A 23,467-nucleotide genomic window follows, 5' to 3' on the forward strand; every position below is an offset into this window, starting at 1 on the left:
ACAAGTACCTGTATATATCTTCGAAATTGGCCTTATTGCATTTTGATAAAATTTATGCCTTATTTAAATGTTGTCATTACCTATTACGACATTTATTATATATATATACAATGATTTATGTTAAATTATATTAGTTAAATCACAAAATGTGGTTTTATTATTCTAACTTTGAACACAATATCTCTGATTCTTAGATTCGCAAGCCGTTAGAGCTGGAGAATTATTATCTAAACATTGACATTTTCCATTTTGGCAAATCATGTTACCTCCTATCCAGCAATCGTTATTATCTCGACAATCTTCGTTCACAAATTTGGCTAAAGGATGTAAATAGCAATATAATCGTTTAATTATTTATTGTAACGGTATATAGGATCCACAACTGGTTTTAAACTTTATCTTTTCAAATATATTTACTGAGGATTTAATATTTTAAAAATCTTATTGGGTCTGAAACATATTAAAACATATAGAAAGAGTATGCCCACACTACTAATTTCACACAATTTCGTGGGTTGGCTCTATTTTTTCATAACTAAAGATCTTCAATAAAATTTATGGGGGAAAAAACCTAATTTTAATTTTCTAATCCCTAAATATTTTCCTTTTTAATTTTAAAATGAATAAAAATTAAATATTTACAAAAAAAATCATGACAAGGTTTTAAAGCAATCACGAATTCCTTCCATTACTTTTTTTCGTACAAATGAAATTGGCCACAGTCTGGCAAGGTCTTTGTAAGATGAACCTTATATTATTCTCCTTTTTGAGGAATAGGCACTCTTCTTTTTCGCCGACCATGGTGAAACGATAATCTTTCCTGAAAATTCGATGCAAGGAAATGGAATTAAACAGGATTGTTTTCTAGGGCCTGGGAGTATTTTATGATTTCTTATTCATCCTACAATTATATGATAGTGGCCATTTTAATTATTTAAAATAATTAAAACGCTTTTCTATTGCGAAAAAATGTGGAAACATATTTATTACCCCTGGCTAAGTTTTATTAACTCTGAGTTATATTCGAATCCTGGAATATTATATGCCTCTTGTTTAAAAATTGAATTCCTAGATGCAGAGCCAAGAGAATGGTTCAACAAGTAAAAACCAAATGGATTTTTAATGTAATTAAATCTACTAGTAACTTACGGAAAGTTTATTCTCCCTAGGCTTCCATCGTCATTATAGTATATTCCGTCTTTAAACCGGTATCCTATCCGCCATTCTATTTTGTGCTTCGCTATTCCGATGTTATCCGCCCAGAAAATCTGTTATTTAAGTAGTTTAAAGAGTATACGTGAGACTAAGTTTAAATATTTGCAATTTGAACTCTAAAATACTTTTAAGAATGTATGTATATATATACATATATTATTTCTTAAATGGTTAAATTCCGATCAATGATGATTCGTTCGAAATTTCCATTTTCCTGAGATCTATTTTAAAATTTTAAATGATCTTACCTTATAAAAAACTTATATCCATTTTTAAGATTATAATAATAATATAAAATAATTGCGAAATTGTATGAAGTATACATAAGGGTAGGAATTCTACGCAAATTAGAATATGCATTCCCGGTATGATGAGTATTAGTGTTGTTAAAAAGTCTAGTTCTTACGACTTGCGACTCGAGTCGTAGTCGTAAGAAACGGCTCCGACTCAAGCCGATCAAGGAGCCGAATGAGCCGACTCACTTAGTCAGCGCATTAGTCGGCTCGCTTAGTCAGCTCGTGTATTCGACTCGTTGGGTCTGCTCAATTTTTTTTTTTTTATAAAATCTGGTAAATTGCTAAATTTTGGGAAAATGATTAATGTGAACAAAATTATAATAAGAATATGTTGTTTTAGTTTTTCTTATTTTTTTGGCATAAATGGGCTAAAATAAGTATTGCTAACATGTTTAAATGAAATTTTAGTGAAGATGTACCCTAGATAAGTGACAATTGTCATAATCGTTTTTTTAAGTTTTTCGAATTTTGTTGGCATAAATGGGCTAAAATAAGTATTGCTAACATGTTTAAATAAAATTTTAGTGAAGATGTACCCAGATAAGTGACAATTATAATCGTTTTTTTAAGTTTTTTGAATTTTTTTGGCATAAATGGGCTAAAATAAGTATTGCTAACATGTTTAAATAAAATTTTAGTGAAGATGTACCCTAGATAAGTGACAATTGTCATCATTGTTGTTTTTAAAGTTTTTCTAATTTTTTGACGAAATGGGCTAAAATAAAAGCATTCATAACATGTTTAAATAAAATTTTAGTGAGGATGTACAGTAAAAAAGTGACAATTGTCATAATCGTTGTTTTTAAAGTTTTTCGAATTTTTTGACGTAAATGGGCTAAAATAAGCATTTCTAACATGTTTAAATAAAATTTTAGTGAAGATGTATCCTAGATACAGGGTTTCCCATTCAAAATAAGAAAATCGTAATATTTTTTTTGTCAATTTTTCTTAAACTTTTATTTATTTTAGTTATTACTTTTTAATTTATTTCTAAATTATTGCGATTTCTTTACGTTTTTTTTCTTACTGTACCTTTTCTCAATTTATTTCTAACCTTTTGCTATTTTCTTTACTTTTATTTTTCTTATTATATCTTCTCTCAATTTATAAATTTAGGTCCATTTTTTTAACAATTTACGTTTTTTTTCATCACACATTCAGATATAATATTCTTTTTATGATTTTAATCTTTTGCATACATTTTTAACCTTTTCAATCTCGCCATTTTTAATCTTTATTTTTTTGAGCATTTATTTATCTATTTTTTCTTCTCATTTTTTATAATTATTTTTTAAATTTATATTTAAAGTTTTTGGCAGACAATATAATTACAATTGCTAAATTATATATTAATCGTTTGGTTTACCTTAACAGTAATACCAAACGATATTTAAATTAATCAAAAATAATCATTTTTTAATTCTTATTTTTAAAACGCATTAGAAAATTCTTATTATTTAAAACAATAGGGAAGACAGACTAAATAAAAAAAATTTTTTAAAGTATATTTCAATGGATTTTAATTCGAGTTATTTATATTCAGTTGTACAATCATCACAGTCCCAACAAGAAATTGTACAAATCATAAAAAGAATATTATATCTGTATGTAGGATGAAAAAAAACGTAAATTGTTAAAAAAATGGACCTAAATTTATAAATTGAGAGAAGTTATAGTAAGAAAAATAAAAGTAAAGAAAATCGCAAAAGGTTAGAAATAAATTGAGAAAAGATACAATAAGAAAAAAACGTAAAGAAATCGCAATAATTTAGAAATAAATTAAAAAGGAATAACTAAAATAAATAAAAGTTTAAGAAAAATTGACAAAAAAAATATTATGATTTTCTTATTTTGAATAGGAAACCCTGTATCTAGGGTACATCTTCACTTAAACATGTTAGCAATGCTTATTTTAGCCCATTTACGTCAAAAAAATTCGAAAAACTTTAAAAACAACGATTATGACAATTGTCACTTTTTTTTACTGTACATCTTCACTAAAATTTTATTTAAACAGGTTAGCAATGCTTATTTTAGCCCATTTACGTCAAAAAAATTAGAAAAACTTTAAAAACAACGATTATGACAATTGTCACTTATCTAGGGTACATCTCCACTAAAATTTTATTTAAACATGTTAGCAATACTTATTTTAGCCCATTTATGCCAAAAAAATTCGAAAAACTTTAAAAACAACATATCTTATTATAGTTTTATTCACATTAATCAGTTTCCCAAAATTTAGCAATTTACCAGATTTAAAAAAAAAAACAAAAAAATTGAGCAGACCCAACGAGTCAAATACACGAACCGACTAAGCGAGCCGCCCAATGCGGCTCATTTAGTTGACTCGAGTCAAAGTCGTTTTTTCAACTAGAAACTAGGCTCGAGTCGCAGCTAAGTCGACTCGGCTTAGCCGTTTAACAACACTAATGAAGTATCAAATCTAAAAGTGGCCTCCAATGATTGGTTTAAAATTTAAGGATTCTCAACGGCAAACGATATATAATTATTTAATTGATATAAATTTTAGAAAAATGCATCTCCAAGGAGAAAATTAGAGGTCAGTTTCTTCTTAGTACATTAATGTTGGCAAAAATTTTAATTAAGTTAGAACAAGGTCATAAAATTTATATTTAATATTCCCATTAAAATTGCACTTTAAATGACGCAAGTAAATTTAAATTCTCTCTAATTTTTCTACTATTTATATTTCTTTTGCCATTTACTTACATCTTTTTTATTTGAAAATCCTCATAATTTTTTCTTTCTTTCTTTCTTTCCTTCTTTCTTTCTTTCTTTCTTTCTTTCTTTCTTTCTTTCTTTCTTTCTTTCTTTCTTTCTTTCTTTCTTTCTTTCTTTCTTTCTTTCTTTCTTTCTTTCTTTCTTTCTTTCTTTCTTTCTTTCTTTCTTTCTTTCTTTCTTTCTTTCTTTCTTTCTTTCTTTCTTTCTTTCTTTCTTTCTTTCTTTCTTTCTTTCTTTCTTTCTTTCTTTCTTTCTTTCTTTCTTCTTTCTTTCTTTCTTTCTTTCTTTCTTTCTTTCTTTCTATATTCAACCTTATAGTGGAGAGGGTAATCATAATCAAATATTGGTTATAACTTATTCGAAACATTGTATAAAAATGGTATACAAGTTCTTCAGCAGTTTTGGGAGTCCAAATATCGTATCCCCTCCCCATGCATTCCTTGTCGGCCTCTTCACCAGCTACCGTAGTGTCTGTCGAAGAGATAACACAATATTCCCTATTGGGTTTAGTTCGCATACCATTATCCGGGCAATCAATATTACAATAGGCTAAAAATGCGATTGTTAAATAAATTATATTTAAAATTAATAACATTAAACATAATTAAGTTTGCCTAGTGTTGTTAATTTGTTTGGTCGTAAAATTTGCGACCCAATTTGGTGCTCAGTACAGATCTGGGGTTCACGGGCTTCAGACCAGGGATCAGATCAGGTTTTCCAATTTAAAAATAATTAATCTCTCTTTTTTTAAAGATAATTAGTTAGTTAGTATGTGTAGGAACACTTAATATTCTTGTCAAAATTATATGTAAAATATATTTAATTCACAGCAATCTGGACCCTCTATCGATTTTAAACAAATTTTCAAGTTCATATTATTGCATGGTTCAGCCGCAATGCCACCTCTATCCATAGATACGCAGTCGGAATTATTCGCGCCGGATGGTTCCCCACTTTTCCATTTCCTATTTATAACATATGCTGCTTTTGATACATTGGTAAATATGTTATGAATTTAAGTTTTGTATTAGCGCCTTGCATATATATATACTAATTTAATTTAATTTATCTATTTATTTAATATTAGATTATGATATCAATAAGCTTATTTGTTATTGGATTTATATTCATTTTTTGTGTAACAAAAATATCATTTTTAATATTTAAATAATTATTTAGTAGATTTACAAGAAATCGGCTACATAACTGGGATCCGAAAAAACTTTTTTCGATGAAGCGGAAATAAAATATCCATTCCTATCTATATCGTTCAATCCCATCCACGCCTTATCTGTGCCAAGAAGTGTCTGCACGTATTCCTAAAAAAAATATATAAATTTATTTTCAAAAAATGATGTTTTTATCTTAAGGCTATTGTCCAAACTTCTCGTATAAATGTATATTATAGTCTATACAAATTATCAAAACCATAGAATAGAAATAGGATAAGTCCAATGACATATAATAATATCTAGACGTATTTATTAAAATGTAGATCAATGAAAACAACTAGGAACGTCATTTTGATTACTCATATCATTATTAAAATTTTTTAACTAGGGCTCAATTTATTCCTATGTCTGACGCAAACTTTATCGAAGAATCGCCTGATCATCGAGATAATAAGAAAGCAAGTTATCAATTTAATAGTAGTTCTTAAAATTACCAAAATGGCCGGTCCAGCTGATTTGCCTTTAACAACGCTTTCATATGCATTATCATGAATGCATCGTCAGTAGAGGTAATATTAAATGTTATCGGGTAGGCCATTAAAACAATATCTTAGGTCACGTTATTACCAATTTTTCTTCTAAACATAGGAGAATAATTCGTTTTTTTTCTGCATGATAAAATATTATTTAGAAAAATAACTCGCGCGTGGCAAGACATTCAGGTGCCTAATAAAAAAATTGACGCTTCTTTAATCTTTTAAATGGCATCCGAGTGACCTCCTACTGGAGCGTTCAATTTCAAATTATTTTATTATGCAAAAAAAAAATTAATTCAACAAAATACTATCCTCTTTTGCTTAGAAAATAAACGAAAACTTGTTAAAAATCATATCTAGGAAATGGCTTTATAAAAAAAAACCGGGGTTGGTGATGGCCATATGTATTATTTTTGTTAATTAAGTGGTATTCTCACTTAAATTTTGTAATAAAAACAATGATAAAACTTATTTTTTTTTGTATCAACATTGACGCCTGTCGGAAAATTTTTCTAACTTATTCTATAACGATAGTTATGTGGCGTCAACGTTAAAAGTTTCAAAAGTATCAAAATTTAGATGTATCAAGAACTAAAAGTAGACGTTTTCGATCAATAACTATTTTTTATCTAAGATAATTTTATTGGTCAAAATATTTTCAGGACGCAGACAGTGCGACCATGTTGGAAAAGTTATATCCAATTATATCTAATAATAATATCTTGATTGACAACTTGTCAACTGTATATCAATACACATCAGCTGTTGTATGCCATTATTTTGTTTTCCCATATAAACAATTTGCATTAAAATTTATGAAAAAAAAAATTATATTGGGAAAGAAGATGGCGTTTCATCAGTTGATGAAGCATTCAACGACTCTTCGAAATGCATTTTAATAAATAAACTGTCAGTCTTGATACGTATCACATGTCATTGGTTGTATCTTGATACAATAAAAGTAAAAAAAAATAAAATAGAATAAGGCTTGGGCATAGCCTTTTTAAATTTACGAATTCATAGAGGTGTGAAATCTCATAAATCTGAGCGCCATCTTTTATGCATAATTGTACGCTATGACTATACGTCATCTTATCCTCCATTTTTACGCATTTAAGCGTTGGCGGGAAGAAAGTATAGTTTTCGGGACATGCATTTGGGCAAGTTTCTTTATATATATAAACATAAAAAACATTTAAAAAACACATTACAATAAAAACTATATGTTTCTTTCTTTCTTTCTTTCTTTCTTTCTTTCTTTCTGTCTTTCTTTCTTTCTTTCTTTCTTTCTTTCTTTCTTTCTTTCTTTCTTTCTTTCTTTCTTTCTTTCTTTCTTTCTTTCTTTCTTTCTTTCTTTCTTTCTTTACTATATTCTACAAAGGAATCTTAGGTTAAATACATTGATTGAGTATTAGATTAAAGAAATTAAAATTATTTTCCTTGTTTTGCTTGTATGCATGCTAAAAGGCGGGACTATTAACCCTTAAAAGCCTCAAGAACTACTAACCCCAAACCTAAATCCTTTATCAAAATTTGGTCTATGAAAGACAGGGTTTCCAGGTCAAGATTTTCAAATTGTGGAGAAATTTGGTATTTTGCGGGTGAAATATGAAAATTGCGGTTGAAATACAAAAATTTCTATGGCTGGATTGTGAATTAGCTTAGTTTCCCCTATTAATTATTATAATTACATTATATAAATATTAACAAATTCAATATAGTTTTATAATTTCAAAATGGGTAATATTTTTCAAAATAACTTCTTTGTTGTGGAGTTACCTTATTTATATTATATGTTAAATCTATATTAAATTCCTAATATATGAAATGATACACAAGCAATTCTTTAAAAATATTTAAAAAAACTCATAAAAACGGAGGTGAGACTACAAGTTCCCAAAAAACACGAATAATTATATTTTAAAATGGTAAATTTGTATATAATTTGATCAAACGAGACAAAAAATTTTTAAATAATATCTTTATTATTAAAATAAAATTTATTAAAATATATTAATCAGAGAGACCCGGATATTGTTTTTTTAAATTTTCAAGCCCGGCCATGGTATATTTAAAAAAATAAAAATACGGCCCAACCCGGCCCGGCCCGTGTATCCGGGTCGGGCTTAGGGTCGAGTCTGCAGCTTTCTGATATTTATTAAATCACAAAATCCGTCAATTGACGGTTTCTGATGTTAAAATTAAAAAATAAAAGAAGAAATAACCGGCACAAGTTCCCTGATGACGAATATATACGATGAAAGTCGTGTAATAAGAATATAGTAGAATTGGCAAATTAATCGACATGGTAGATTAAGTCGTTTCTACATGTCTCTATGTCACATCATGCATGTTAGTCGACAGTATGAATCCCTAAATATCTCATTTTGTTATTGTTATTATTATCATCATATTAGATTATATATATGATATCATAATAAATATATATTTTATTTTAAAAAATCCCCAATTTTATACTAGTTAGATATTAGATATTATAATATAATGACAATTTGAAATTTTTATTAAAAAATATAAAATAAATTTTTTTATTTGTTAAAATAGGTTCTATAAATGTGTATAAAAATTTCTTATTTCCGTAAAAAAAAATAAATTAGAATGTGATATATAGTATTTTAATTAAAATGTCTTTTTTTTTTATCTTCTTTAGAATTGACTATAGTCTTGCTTGTATATAGTAGGCGGGAAATAGCAAAATATCGCTTAAAAGGCCCACCAATTTGCGCTATAACTGTTAATGAATCCTGGGATAATTCAAGTATGGCTATGTAAATCTAACATTATTTACTTTATAAATATTACGCATCGCTTGAACGCCATGGCGATATTTGGGGCTTATTAAGAACGATCTAAGGCATTCCTTTATAGGATCAATTGAAAATATCATTTAAATATTTTACCGATAAATTATAATATTTTATGGTGTCTCGATAATATTTGTAGAAGAAGTGGGAACAAAAGCAATTTCCCTTAAAAATACTCGTTTTGGTTGGGAGAAAAGCCTTTTACATGTTTCCTATTAAAAATTCATAACTAAATTTATGCCGAAATTAATACCTTTTTCCATCTTTTAAACAAATTTAATAAGCTGGTAGCTTAGATGGTTTCATTAAAGAGATTTTTGCTATATTTTTTTTATATTTAAAAAATATTGGGAACGTCAAATAATCTAAAACATTTCATTGAACCCTTTTGAGTTTAAAACATTTTAGTAAACAAGATTTGTAACTACTGTGTGAGCCTTGCAAAAATATGTCGCTTATTAAAATATAATATTATATAATTTTTTTATCATTATTGGAAATATCTTTTAGTCGTGGGTTGTTAATAACTCAAAAAAAAAATTTTTTTTTTTATTAAAAATAAAATGATAATATATTGTATTGGGGTTAAAATGGAAATATTTACTCGGGTTAATGTACCTATTTTACAATATAGAAAAAACCAAATATTTCTAAAATATTAAAATCATAGAAAAATTTAGATTCTATTTTTAAAAATAAAATTAATTAAATGAAATTGCTTCTTCAAATTCTCCTTTACGCATTTAGCATTCTAAGAGATATTCCAATTAATGAACACATTATAGAGGCAGTGACCAATATAGATTCGATGCCAGGTTTAAAAATTGAGATTAAATAATAAGGTTTGAAATGAGCCATTATTAATCCCATAATTTTTTTACAAATTCATTAAACTATTGAAAGAGACATAGGAAAATAATGAAAATATTTAATATTTGGGCTAGGTCCAAAGCTGATCTATATGGCAAATCTATCTTAAAACATTTCTATTTACGAAAATTAGATCAGATTAGAATACTGCCCTAATGTTAAATATTTTTATTATTTTATTCGATTACTTATAAGAGCTTAATGAACTTGCATAAAACATGCCTAGAAGTTTTGATCATAGGTGGTGGAAAAATTAGGACATCTTATTAACCAAAATTTATTGGCTAAAATTATAATTTAAAATAAGCCAAATAGCCATTTACAACATTATTTTGCACCTCGATACATTACTACTTTATTTTAAAGCTTTGGTTAGGGTTAAAAGTAGTGTTGTTAAAAGGCTTAATTTGAGACGATTTTTAAAAACGGCTAACTCAATATTTTATCCAGAAAGATATAATGCAAGCAAGATTTAGCTCATAAATGGCACATAGGATTAAACATCTATTGGCAAAATCTGGACGCTCAACATTTTCCTGGCTATAATGTTGAGTTAGCAGTTTTTAAAAATCGGCTCTTATCGAGAAGGCTTATTTTTAAAAAATTAATTGGAGAAAATAATAATTTTGAAAAATATTATATTTAGATAATAATAAAGCAACTACCACAACCAAATTTTTAGAAATTCTTGATCAGAGTCTAATGATCATGAATACGAGCGCCGACGTTTGTACAAATTTTTACGGTTACGTTTGCGGAAATTATGGACCTCATCTGAGGAACAAAGCTATCAATAACTCCAGTGAATTTGAAAATCCTTGGGGCCCAATTAAACAAATGCGATTAGAGTTGAAGAAGGAACAGCGAGATATTCTAAGTTTAAAAAACAATCAATTTGAGGTCATGTATTCAGAGTTGACAAATAGCCTTCACTGATAAATATATTTAGGGCAACATATGTATCCCCATTTTTTTAACTAACTCACAGCCTATAATATATATTTTTTAGTGAAATCAAGTAGTAGGTGAGATAAAGGATCTTTGCTTCTAGAGAAAACCCCTGAACCAACAAATATATTATATACTACATTAGTCCACATAAGTTATGACCAAAAAAAATATATTTTCAATCATGGCCCATTTTTACCAAAACCATAGATTAAAAATTAAATTGTAAATTATAAACATGTAATTTTAAAAAAAATAAGGAGGAAAAAAGTTAAATGATCTAAATTTCAAACACAAGTATCTCCTGAAACAAGTTCGATCCTATTACAAATCTTGCATGAGCAACCAAAATAACTTTCTAATGTTTTCGGATCTGATAAAGGAGTATTTCAACGATAGCGTCGTCTTGCACACAGACGAGGCAATTTTCAAAAATAATCTATTAGATTTATTCGGAAAATTGCAATGGAATCTTGGATTAGAATTCTTCTTTGGGATGAGTGTGATAAAGTCTGACATCGACAACAATTCCTTAATCTACATTCATGGACCCGAGTTCATATCAATCCTTAATATTTATGGACTAAGGAATAGAGATTACAATTACAGATTACTAATCTACGTTGAAGAATTGTTAGAAAAACTAAACATGAGTAGGAGCTGGGCACAGGATATAATTAACTTCGAAGAAACTATTGCAAATGTACAAGTACTGTGAATTTATAAAACTAGATATAGCATTTATTTATAGACCTCAGCTCATTGCGATTATGAAGTCGAAGTAGATATAGTCACTGCAGATGAAACCATTAGATTCGTAATATTAAATAGATATTTTATTTGATCATATTTATAATTTTTTATAAGTTCACTTAGTATAATTTCTAACACATATTCAAAATTTAAAATAACATTATGTGCTCATTAGGTAGTAACTGGTTAGTAAAAATAGATTTTTTTTAAAAACATACTTTAAGATAAATCTTGAGACTGTACTGAGAGGCAGATCGAATAGGATTTCTCTCAAAAATGTTAAAGTGAAATACTGCGAAAATTATATCATGATGTTAAACAATTGGTTCAAGAGAACACTGCCATCAAATAATAAGTAAATTACACATTTTTACAAATGATATTTTATTTAATTTTTTTTTTACCAGAATGTTTTATTACTACATGAAAGTCTTTGCGGCGAGTAGATTGTTGCATTATACAGGATCGGCAAATAATGTCAGAAATAAATATATTAAAATTCTAGGACTAGATGATTCCGTAGCCGATATTTGCCAAGACGAAACTTTGGCCATGGCCATGTTTGACGACATCGTGACTGCCACTTATATTCACAAAACTGGATTTAAACAATCCGATTCACAGGTTAAAAAAATTATTTTTGTCAAACACATTATTTACGACAATTCTTTATAGAAAGTTAATACTTAATTTTACAAGAGGATGGTGGGTTTAAAATCAAAGCGGATATATTGTTTCTATTTTTCCCCGTTGATAGAAAATATTAATTAGATTATATTTTTAAGATAAAAGTCTGGGTTAAAAATATTTTTACGTAAACTAGGCTCGATTTTTACAATCAAATATTGAATAAGATTTTTGTATCGCATTTTTTAAGTTGAATATTCTGATCAAAGAAGCTATATCTGAGGTTCAAAAACAATTTGACGATAATCCACTTAAACAGGTTAATATATTTTTTTTTGCCTAAATAGATGAACTAATATATAAGATAGATATATTTAAAGCCCTGGCAGGGGCATCTTACTTCCTTAAATTTTAAACTTATACCTAGTAATATTTTAGTGAATATAAGAATTTTTTAAAACAAATTTTAATTGCTAATGTTTTATCTGACGCTGTTTTGCAACTGACTCTGAATTCTACTGTGCAATGAAGGGTTAAAACTCCAAATAAGTCTATTTTTTTATAATTGCTTTATTACTCGCTATAATTTATATAGCATTTTTTTGCCAATCAAATCGCTAATTTTAAATGCTTTGAGAAGATATATGCTAAAAATCATATTATATTTATTGATTCAAAACACCAGTTAAAACACACTTTATTTATTGTTTCTTATTTTTAAGATATTTTTCTCATTATTCTATTTGGAGAATAAGGACATATGTATTTATTTTATTTGAATACCCTTACCCAAATTATCAGAGAACCTTTAAGAGCACTTTAACACTAAAAATATGACATAATTTTTATATTACTTATTCTTATTAAAACTATCTGTTTTTTATAGCATAAAAATATCGAAATTGGATATCCGGACTATATCAACGATATTTCGAGATTGCACGAATATTATAAAGATGTAATAGTATGAAACTAATTTTTTAAAAAAATATATATTGATAACATACTTTATATAAGAATTGATAGTTAACCTAATTAAAGCTCAATTTGGCTTATTTATATTATAATAAAATATATTTTCAAAAAAGAGACATTCAAAAATTTCTAAATTTAGCCAATCTACTATACCTTCAAGCTTTTCTTTTTCTAACGACTACCAATATATCGTTAACACAACATCAACATGGTTTTCCTTTATTTCTTTCACGACCGCAATACCGTTTACTTCATTTCACGACAGCTTGTTTACCTTAACGATTGATCTCCATTCTTTGCCTAGAAATTATAGTTTCTAACAACAGCTTGTAAATTATTTATGATTTATCATGGCCCTCTGTCTAGAGTTGTGATTTCTAGATCTCTTGTAAACGATTAACGATTCATTTTAGATCTTTGTCAGGGAAACTCATCACGGTTGCCTGTATACATTTAATGATTGATTTCTACTCCCTTTTTACTCATATAGTATTTATAATGCATGAAATACCTTTTCAAATTCGCGACAATTTAGATAACACTTTTTTATATTATTTAGAATAGGATAATTTTATTTTTCAGCGATACTTTTAAAAAAAATAACAATGGGAACGTAAGAAAGTGTTGTTGCTAAACGATATATTTGATATAAAGCAATTACCTTAATTTAAATTAAAATATGTATTTTTTTTTAAAATTAATTAATCGATATCTTCACAAGTACAACATGTCTCAAAATCATTTTCAAAATATCCTACATATTCGAAAGACAATGGTGAGACAAAATTTTAGATTGCTCGACAATCCCCTTTTCAAGGAAGGTATATTATAATATGTTTTGTTTCAATAAAATTTGCCTTATCTTCAGAATTCGATGTTCTGGTAATTCTAACGGTTCTTTAATTTTTTAAAAAAAAGGAATTTGGCTTTGGTTCTTTTCGGATTTGGTTTCGGTTAATTAAATTTGATCCGGTTGCGAGGGTTCTAGGCTCGAGTTTTTAATTTTATTTAAAAATCAATTTAAAAAATTTAAAAAAATATATTAGTTCGAAATGAACTCTCTAAATGGAATCCTTAGAATTTTAGCCGGTTTCTTAAAATTTAACAGATCGGTTCCAGCTGTAGAACTTTGCTTATTTCATAAGTTATATTATAATTTTCTGTCTTTATCATATAAATTTTGTGATTTATTTTTTTATTAGATTGGTATAGAAGTCCTCTAGAGTCATACATAGAATTCTCCGATGATAATTTGAGTATATGTCCTTTAATTTAAACATATATGGTGTATCATATATTTTTTTTAAATTATATATTTCCTTAGGAATATCATTAGGCGCTATCAGATCTCCCCTCTATTCATCGAAGTCACCTGAGTTAGCATTACATTTTATTATATTATTTCTAGATGTAAATAAAATCTTTTTTCTTATTCCCTTTTTAAAGTTACTTCAATGTAGCTGGCTTGGGATTATTGACGATTAAAGAGCTAATGCCGAGAGGTAAATATAGTTTACAATTAAAAGTATACATAGCTGTAGTCTATATCATTGACTATGGCAAACGCCATTTGAATGTATTTTATTTAACTGTGTTTCACATTTCGTCCAAATGTTTATAACAATCTTATTCAATGAAAAAGATAAATATCAATGATTTTATTTGGTGTTTTAAAAATTTGATTTCTGAAGATTAAATTATTTAATAATACCTGTGCAATAATATAAATTTAATTGTGAATTATACTTTAATGTAATTGTAATGCTAAATAGATTTCAGGTTAATGAAAAAATAAAATATGTTGATTTTGAAATATAATGGATAAATATTATACTACTATAATTATAGGAGATTAAATAAACCACAATTGAGGAAAAGGGGTTTTAATAAAATTTAATTCCACTTAGAGTTCCTAAACATATAACTTATTTTTGCTAGAATAATATTTTAAGACAACTAAACAAGGAAAAATAACATGAATAGCATAGATATATCCTCTTATAATTTAGAATAATTTTCGATACTAATATTTAACACATCTAGGCTTCATCCATTAAGTTGCGAATTTTTTCGATAAATTATTACATGCTAAATTAATTTGATAGTTGAAAAGTGCATACTCATACTCTCATATCATTAAAATAAAACCAATATATTACGATTGAAAAATTAGTTAAAAGAAATTAATTGTTTTTACTAATTTCTAATAAAGCTTGTGGGCGTATTTAATATACTCACATTTGAAATATAAATATTACAAATTTTCTAAGCGAATTTATAACACTAATTAGATGGGGTGTGCTACGTAGTTATTATATAAATATTAATATTTTTATAATTAATTAAGTCATGACTATTAAAACTGAGGTATTTTGAAATATTATTTAACTCTAATTTTTATAATATGATTTACGATTAGAGCTTATTTTTACAATTTGGCCATAGAATTAATATTTTTTTATAATCAATATTGATCTATAGCCATCTCATATATAAAGAATCTGACATAAGAACTTGGAGTAACCCTACTAGTTTTAATAAAATCAAGCATATACTCAGTAATTTTTCTCACTATATTATCACATTGTATATTTATTAATTAAGAAACTGCGCTTTTTTAAAAATAAATTCTTTTAAGCAAAAAAAATATATTCTATCTAAACCCTAGCATCTTATATATAATAATTTCTATCTCGCATAAAAATTTTCCCTTTATATAATTTTGAAAAAATAGTTTACAAAATAGTAAATTTCAAAACAAATGAATTTTTTTTATATCATTTTTTTATAAAAATTGCCTTATAAATCTAAAAGATGATACCAGCTAAATAATCTGGCAAATATTGCAGCTAGAAAAATAATATCTAAGCCATATGTCCAAACCTATGTGTGTCATCTATTATCAAAATCTTTAGGCTTACATAATATTTTTCTGAATAAAATATTTAGTTGACCATTTAAAAAATTTGGCTTGTCCTTTAGCAATACTATTTTTTTCTAAATAGTATAATTAGATTTTAAGGTTTTTTTTAATTCGATAAAAATATGATAATAATAAATTACTTTTATAATAATTTGGATAAAATTATATGTAAATATATTAAATTTTAATAATAAATCTGATATAATAAGGTTTATCTTATGTCACAATGGTTTCCTATTTAGTGGATAATAGCTTTCAAAAATTGCCTTAAACAACAAAGTAAATAAATTATATTTAAAAAAAAATTAAACACCGAATTTATTAGATTTCGCTTCAACCATACGGGAAAGAGATAATGGCTTTTCGGATAGCAAGCCAAGTTAAAAATTTATATATTTTATAACTATTTTTTAAACGAATTTGAAATATAGATAATCCAAAATAAATATCCCGATAACAAAGTATCTCCAAAACATACTGCTACAAATTTTACACCGATGCAATGGTTTTTCATAAGATATACCCAAGTTATTATATATAGATCCTTTTTTTACAATTTATTTTATAAATATTTAATTTTTAGAATAATTGCCTCGTTAATACTGCGATTTATAATTTGATAGATACCAGTACATTATTCAGATATATATTCAAGTAATAAATAATATTTAATGAATAATTTGATGTTTTAATTGTTGATATGTTTAATTTGCACAGCTATGTACCAAGTTTTTTGGAGGCCTTTAATTGTAATATGACCAATTTAAAGATTTCCCGAGATGATCTTAACAGACAAAGACAGTTATATCATCATATTATATAAAAATTTAAATGTAATTTTTCATTATTTTTTTACTTATAAATGATTTTAATAAAAAATTATATATGTTTGGGGTTTTATTATTTTTGTTGTATTTAAAATCTTATGATTTATATTGATAAATAAAATTAAATTATTTTGAATAAAATTTTCTGAAGTTTTTGTAAATTAAATTTGTAATTTTCTTATATATAAGCTTGCTGTAAATTAATTATTTATATTTGTAAAATGAATTTTCAAAACGAGTTTAATTATTTTCAATGATATTTCTAATTTTTTATTTCATCCTTTTACTCGAAATTTTTTTGATAAATATGAAAAAAATCTTGAGAAAATTATTTGGAAGGAAAATTAAATGTGTAATCTTCCCAATAATGTTTAAAAAAATTATGAATATATCATTAATTTACAATTATTATAAACTTAGCAAAAATTTGCATATAAATAAATATATTTTTATTTCAGAGATTTATTTAATATTAGAATAGCATTCAATCAAATGATCTTTAAAACCCTCAAAAGAAATAAATTTTAGAACCGATAAATATCAATTCCTCTCTCACTATTAAATTCTTGTTTCCTAATTTGGTTTAAACCAATAGAAAAAATATAATTATTTTTATTGGGAGTATGTTTAAAAAGTGGTTACTCAAAAAATCAATATATCATAATCATTAATTTTTGTGGTTATATATTTGATTTGATTCTATGCTTATTAATGATAAATTAACCGACATAGAAAAAAAAGAAACTTTTTGATTTTGAATTTCAAAATATACGAGTATAAATTAAAAGGAAAACATTAAAATTTTATGTAAGGAATTATCAACTTCGAAATCTACAAAATAGGGGTTTGCTTCTATTGCATCACTTATGGTTGATTTATAATTATCAGAACAGATTTAAATTCTAAAAGAAAACAAAAAAATTAACATTAACTTGGTAACCAGATCATGTATCCCTGCATAATCAGATAAAATTATCAAAAAACATTAAGATCAGAAAACTAATTTGAATATAGTTAATTTATGAGCACAAGTGGTTCGGCCATCTTGTTTAACCTTTAGTAATCACAAAAATAGTAGTAGACACTAGGTAAGTTGAATAAATGTTTAATTTATTATTTAAAAAAAGGGGGAGGGGGGTTAAGGTATAATAATATTTATAAATATATAATTTAATTCCGAAATGACTTAAAGCGCAGTGAGTATAGTAAACTAATAAAGCTTTAAAGATATGATCGCTAGACTATCTGAGAACCGGAAATAAAATAATCACATATTATCTTTGAATTACATTATGTTTATAAAGAATTTACTATATGTTCGAGAAAAGACAATATTTATATTCCAATTGATTTTACACTCTATTCTAAACTTTGCCTTTATCATATAAATTTTGAAGAAAAATGTATTAAAATTATTAAGATTCTAATCGGATACTTTGTCTCTTTTACCGATATTTGCACTCATAATTTTTGCATGTATTGATTTATAATATCTTATTTTGAATTGCTAATTACTAAGTTTCAGCAATTTCTAAACAAAAGTTTTAAATAACTTAGTTTTAGATTTTCTGTTCTAGTCATTGTTTTAAATTATTATACCTATTGTTAAAGTGAAGGTAAAAATGTCTGCTTTTGAAAATCTGCAAAAACATGGTTAAAATTCAAATTTAAGTCCTGTCATTGAAGATAATGCCTGAATAGTTCTTCGTTACTTTAAATTTTTACCTATATTAAAATGTAAAATCCATTATCAAATTAAGTTGATAATTTTGCTTATGCTACAACACCTGACCCTGTGACATTCAACATTTCTTTATATAAAAATCTTGTTTATACCTAATTTAAAATAATTATAAAATTATAATTATAATACAAAAAAATATAATAGATCATAATATTTCAAATACAATAAAAATAATAAAACCCCAAATACAATATATATTTTTTATTAAAATCATTTATAAGTGAAAAAATAATAAAAAATTACATTAAAATTTTTATATAATATGATGATATAACTGTCTTTGTCTGTTACGATCATATTGAGAAATTTTTAAATTGGTCATATTACAATTAAAGGCCTCCAAAAAACTTGGTACATAGCTGTGTTAAATTAAACATTTCAACAATTTTAACATCAAATTATTCATTAATTTATTTATTACTTGAATATATATCTAAATAATGTACTGGCATCTATCAAATTATAATTCGTAATATTGACGAGACAATTATTCTGAAAATTAAATATTTATAAAATAAATTGTAAAAAAAAAATCTTATAATAATAACTTGGGTATATCTTATGAAAAACCATTGCATCGGTGTAAATTTTGTAACTGTATGTTTTGGAGATACTTTATTAACGGGATATTTATTTTGGATCATCTATATTTTAAAATTCGTCTATGGCTATAAAATATATAAATTTGTAACTTGGCTTGCTATCCGAAGTGCCACTCTTTCTTTATTATATGGAATCTAATAAGAAATGTTTAATTTTATTTTATTAAAAATTTTTGAAAGATTCTATCCTTAAATATCGATTACTGTAAAAAAAATATTTCATTTTTCAAATGTAACACAAAAAAAAATGTTAACAATGTATATTTCCTTTTTAAATTATGAATAAATTGGAATTAAATAAAAGGTAATTATACTTACACCAAATTTTATAAAATAAATTTTTTTTTAATTATTCTTTAAATGTCATTTTTTTCAGGAAGGTTCGTAAGAGATATGTTAGTTTATTTCAAAAAACAAGGAATAAATAAATCAAATATTATCGTTAACCGGGTTCGATTTGAGCCGGTTTTTTAAAACTAACTCAATATTTTATCCGGCAAAAATATTAAGTAAGCCTAAAAAAATTTCTCGTAGGGCATAGAGGTTTTGACATTTATCATCGAAATCTCCATCGTTTAGAGAAAATCTCAAAAAAAATCTTTATTTTATAAGTGTCTTTTATAAACTCTGGTAAATATTAAAAAATCGTCTTCTCAAAAAAATCTTTATTTTATAAGTGTCTTTTGTAAACTCTGGTAAATATTAAAAAATCGTCATTTTACATATATTTTTGTAAAAATCTTTTCAATATTTAAACAATGATTTAAGTTTAAATATTGATTTTACTTATTGATTTTACTTTTGGGAATACATTAATTATATGATTAATTCGAATCTAGAAAATGAAAAGAATTAATGTAATTATGTAAGCGTTTTTAGATTTTTTTTATTAAGAAAATATAAAGATGTTATTATATGTGAATAGTTATATTAATTTTTATAAGAAAATTATTATTTTTTTTTGAAATTTAGATGATTAAAATCTTTCTTGTACCTTTATTTTACAATTTGTATTATTTTAACTTTTAATTTTTAACTTTTTTAATTTTTAGTATTTTTTATAATTTATTTTAAAAAATTTATTACCTTTATTTTTAATTTTTATATTTTATGATTTTATAATTATGTTGGATCATACATACAAAAAAGTTATAGTAAAAATATTTATCCATATTTTTTATTATTATTTTAAGCAATCATTTTATAGGCTACAGGGTCTTTCAAGCCCTTAATTCTTGCCAACAGTTCATACATTATCTTCCATTTCAATCTATTATCCAATCATCACTCCAATCATGTTTTTCACCTTTATTTATTGATAATCAAAATATACATTGCTTACCATTTTTTTTTGTATTGCAATGAATAATTAAATATATGAGTACACTTAATGTCGATTTTTTTCCATAACATAATATGATAAGAATGTTAACAATCAATTTAACGAAATTCCTGTCAGATTATTTTGCAAGCAACATCTTTCAGATCCATAAGAAAATTTCAAAAAAAAATCATATAATTTCTGTTTTAATTTGAAACATTTACTGTATGATATTATAAACAATTTTTTTGAAAACTAGATACAGGCAAAATCTTGATGTGAAATAGAAGTTATTATATATATATAAGATGCTAGGGTATAGTTATATTTTTTTGTCAGAACCTTAATCAATAACTACAAACTGACACCTAGTGGAATGAGAAGTATTCCTGAGTATATGATTAATTAGAAGGTTTACTCTAAGTTCTTATGTCAGATTCCTTATATATGAGATGGCTATGATATTATCTCAATATTTATTAATAAATAAATAAATTAACTTATAGCAAATTGTCAAAATAAGTTCTAATTGTAATATATAATATTAAAAATAAATTGAAAAAATTTCAATATACCTTAGTTTTAATAGTCATAACTTAATTAATAATAAATTTTAATAATAATATTTATAATAACTTCTTAGCGCATAAAATTAATTGGATTCTCTCAACAAATTTGGAGAATTTTTACAAACGTGATTATATTGTATATGTCCAAGATTTATTTAGTAAAACAATATTTCATTAAATTAATTTTTCAATCATAATATTTTGATTTTATTTAAATGGTGAAAATTAGTACACTTTTTAATTATCAAATTAGTTTAATATCTTATATACTTGACAAATAAAAGGTAATAATTCATCGAAAAAATTCTCAACTAGTGGATGAATCAAAGATTAGTTAAATATTTGTATCGAAAATTATTCGACATTATAGAAGGATGTTATATCTATGCTATTCATATTATTTTTGTTTGTCTAGTATTCATCAAATGATATTCCAACAAATTTATGTTATATATTTGTGTTTATATAGGGACCATAAGTGGAAATTAAAACGAACCTTTATAAATTCTTAAAAATTTTTTCCTCACATGGGGTTTATGTAAACTCCTAATTATAGTATTATATTATCCATTATATTTCAAAATCAACATATTTATGTTTATTAATTTGAAATCTATTTAGCATTTTCATTACTGTTGTAAAACGCAAATTTTTGGAATCAAACGATAATATCAATTTTTTTTTTGGAGCTAATATTATAACCAGACGATTTTTAATTTTAAAAGGAATTTTTGTAAAATTTGAATAATTATTTAGTTATGAAAAGTTTATGTAAATAAATTTTTTTAGAATTATAATTATTGTTTTACTTTTAAAATTTATTTTTTAGTTTCTTAAATTTTCTCTTTTTTCTTTTAATTTTTATTTTTAACTTTAATTTTATTATGTTACTGTATAATATTATTGTATAATTAATAGTTGTGAATAAAGGAAATCATAAACTATGTTTATTGTGTCAAATTTCACATTAATTATTTATTTTATATAGATAGCCAAACGTCACAATTCAATAAATACAATAAAGTTTGATTCAATAAATTTATATTATTTCACAGGTAGTGTTAAATAATTTATTCTTCATAAATCAAATTTTTAAAACGCCAAATAAATTATTAATATTTTTTTGTTTTTATTTAAATAAGGTTGTTTAGCATTTAGACGAAATGTGAAAGACAGCTAAATATAATACATTTAAATGGCGTTTTACTATAGTCAATGATATTGACCACAGATGACTTCATTATATGTACACTTTTTATGAAAATCATTTCTAGGTTAATATTAGTTAAATTGTAAACTATATATACCTCTCGACATTAGCTCTTTAATCGCCAATAATCCCAAACCAGCTATATTGAAGTAACTTTAAAAAAGAAATTATGAAAAAGATTTTGTTTTGCACCTAAAAATGATATAATAAAATGTAATACTAACTCGGGTGACTTCGATGAATAGAGGGGAGATCTGATAGCGCCTAATGATATTCCTAAGAAAAAAATGTAATACACACCATTTATAATTAAATTTAAGGATATATACTCAAATTATCATCGCAAATTTCCACGTATGGCTCTAGCGGACTCTTGTACCAATCTAATAAAAATAAATCATGAAAGTTATATTTGTCAGAAAATTGTAATATAGTGTATAAAATAAAGAAAGTTCTTAGAACTATAACCGAAACTAACTCTGACATCGACTAATGTATATATTTCTATTCTTCAAAATTCTCAGGATTCAATTCAGAGAGTTTATTTCGTGCTAAGAGTTCTCTTTTTAAAAAATTACTCGAACCTGGAACACTCTCAGCCGGGTCAAGTTTGATAACCGAAACCAAATCCGGCAGAGGATCAAAGCCAAATTCTTTTTTTTAAAAAATCAGTAACCTTTAGAATTATCCGAGTTTTGAATTTTGAAAATAAGGCAAATTTTACTGAAACAAACATTATAATAATAATATATTATGTACTTTCTTTGAAAAGGTGATTTCCGAGCAATCTATAATTTTGTATAACCATTGTCTTTCGGATATGTAGGATATTTCGAAAATGATTTTGAGACATGTTGTACTTTTTGAATATATCGATAGATAAATAGTAAAATACACGTTTATGATTAATCAAAATTATTCTATTTAAGATTCATACAAAATATATCCTTTGACAAGATTTCCCATTATATTTTCTTAAAAGCAGTGTCGATAATTAATATCATCCTTTTTTAAATAAACATTAAAAGAGTCATCTAAATTGTCACGAATTTGAAAAGGTATTTAATACATTAATATTATATTCAATAAAAATTACTAGCACTAGTCATGAAAATTTAGTTATTTTTCGTAAATAATTCGTCCTATACATGTATTTTTTTGTTTAAATAAAGAATAATTTTTTTATTTGAGGGCTTATAATATGCTATTGCCAAGGTGTTAATGAAGAAGATGAATATAATTATTAAATATCATAGTATTTTACATTTTTAGATAAAATTTAAAAAAAAATATGATTTAGTAAGTGTTT

This window comes from Gordionus sp. m RMFG-2023, chromosome 4 (assembly GCF_954871325.1).
Source record: "Gordionus sp. m RMFG-2023 chromosome 4, tfGorSpeb1-WG-v2, whole genome shotgun sequence".
Classification (NCBI taxonomy): Eukaryota; Metazoa; Nematomorpha; class Gordioida; order Chordodea; family Parachordodidae; genus Gordionus; species Gordionus sp. m RMFG-2023.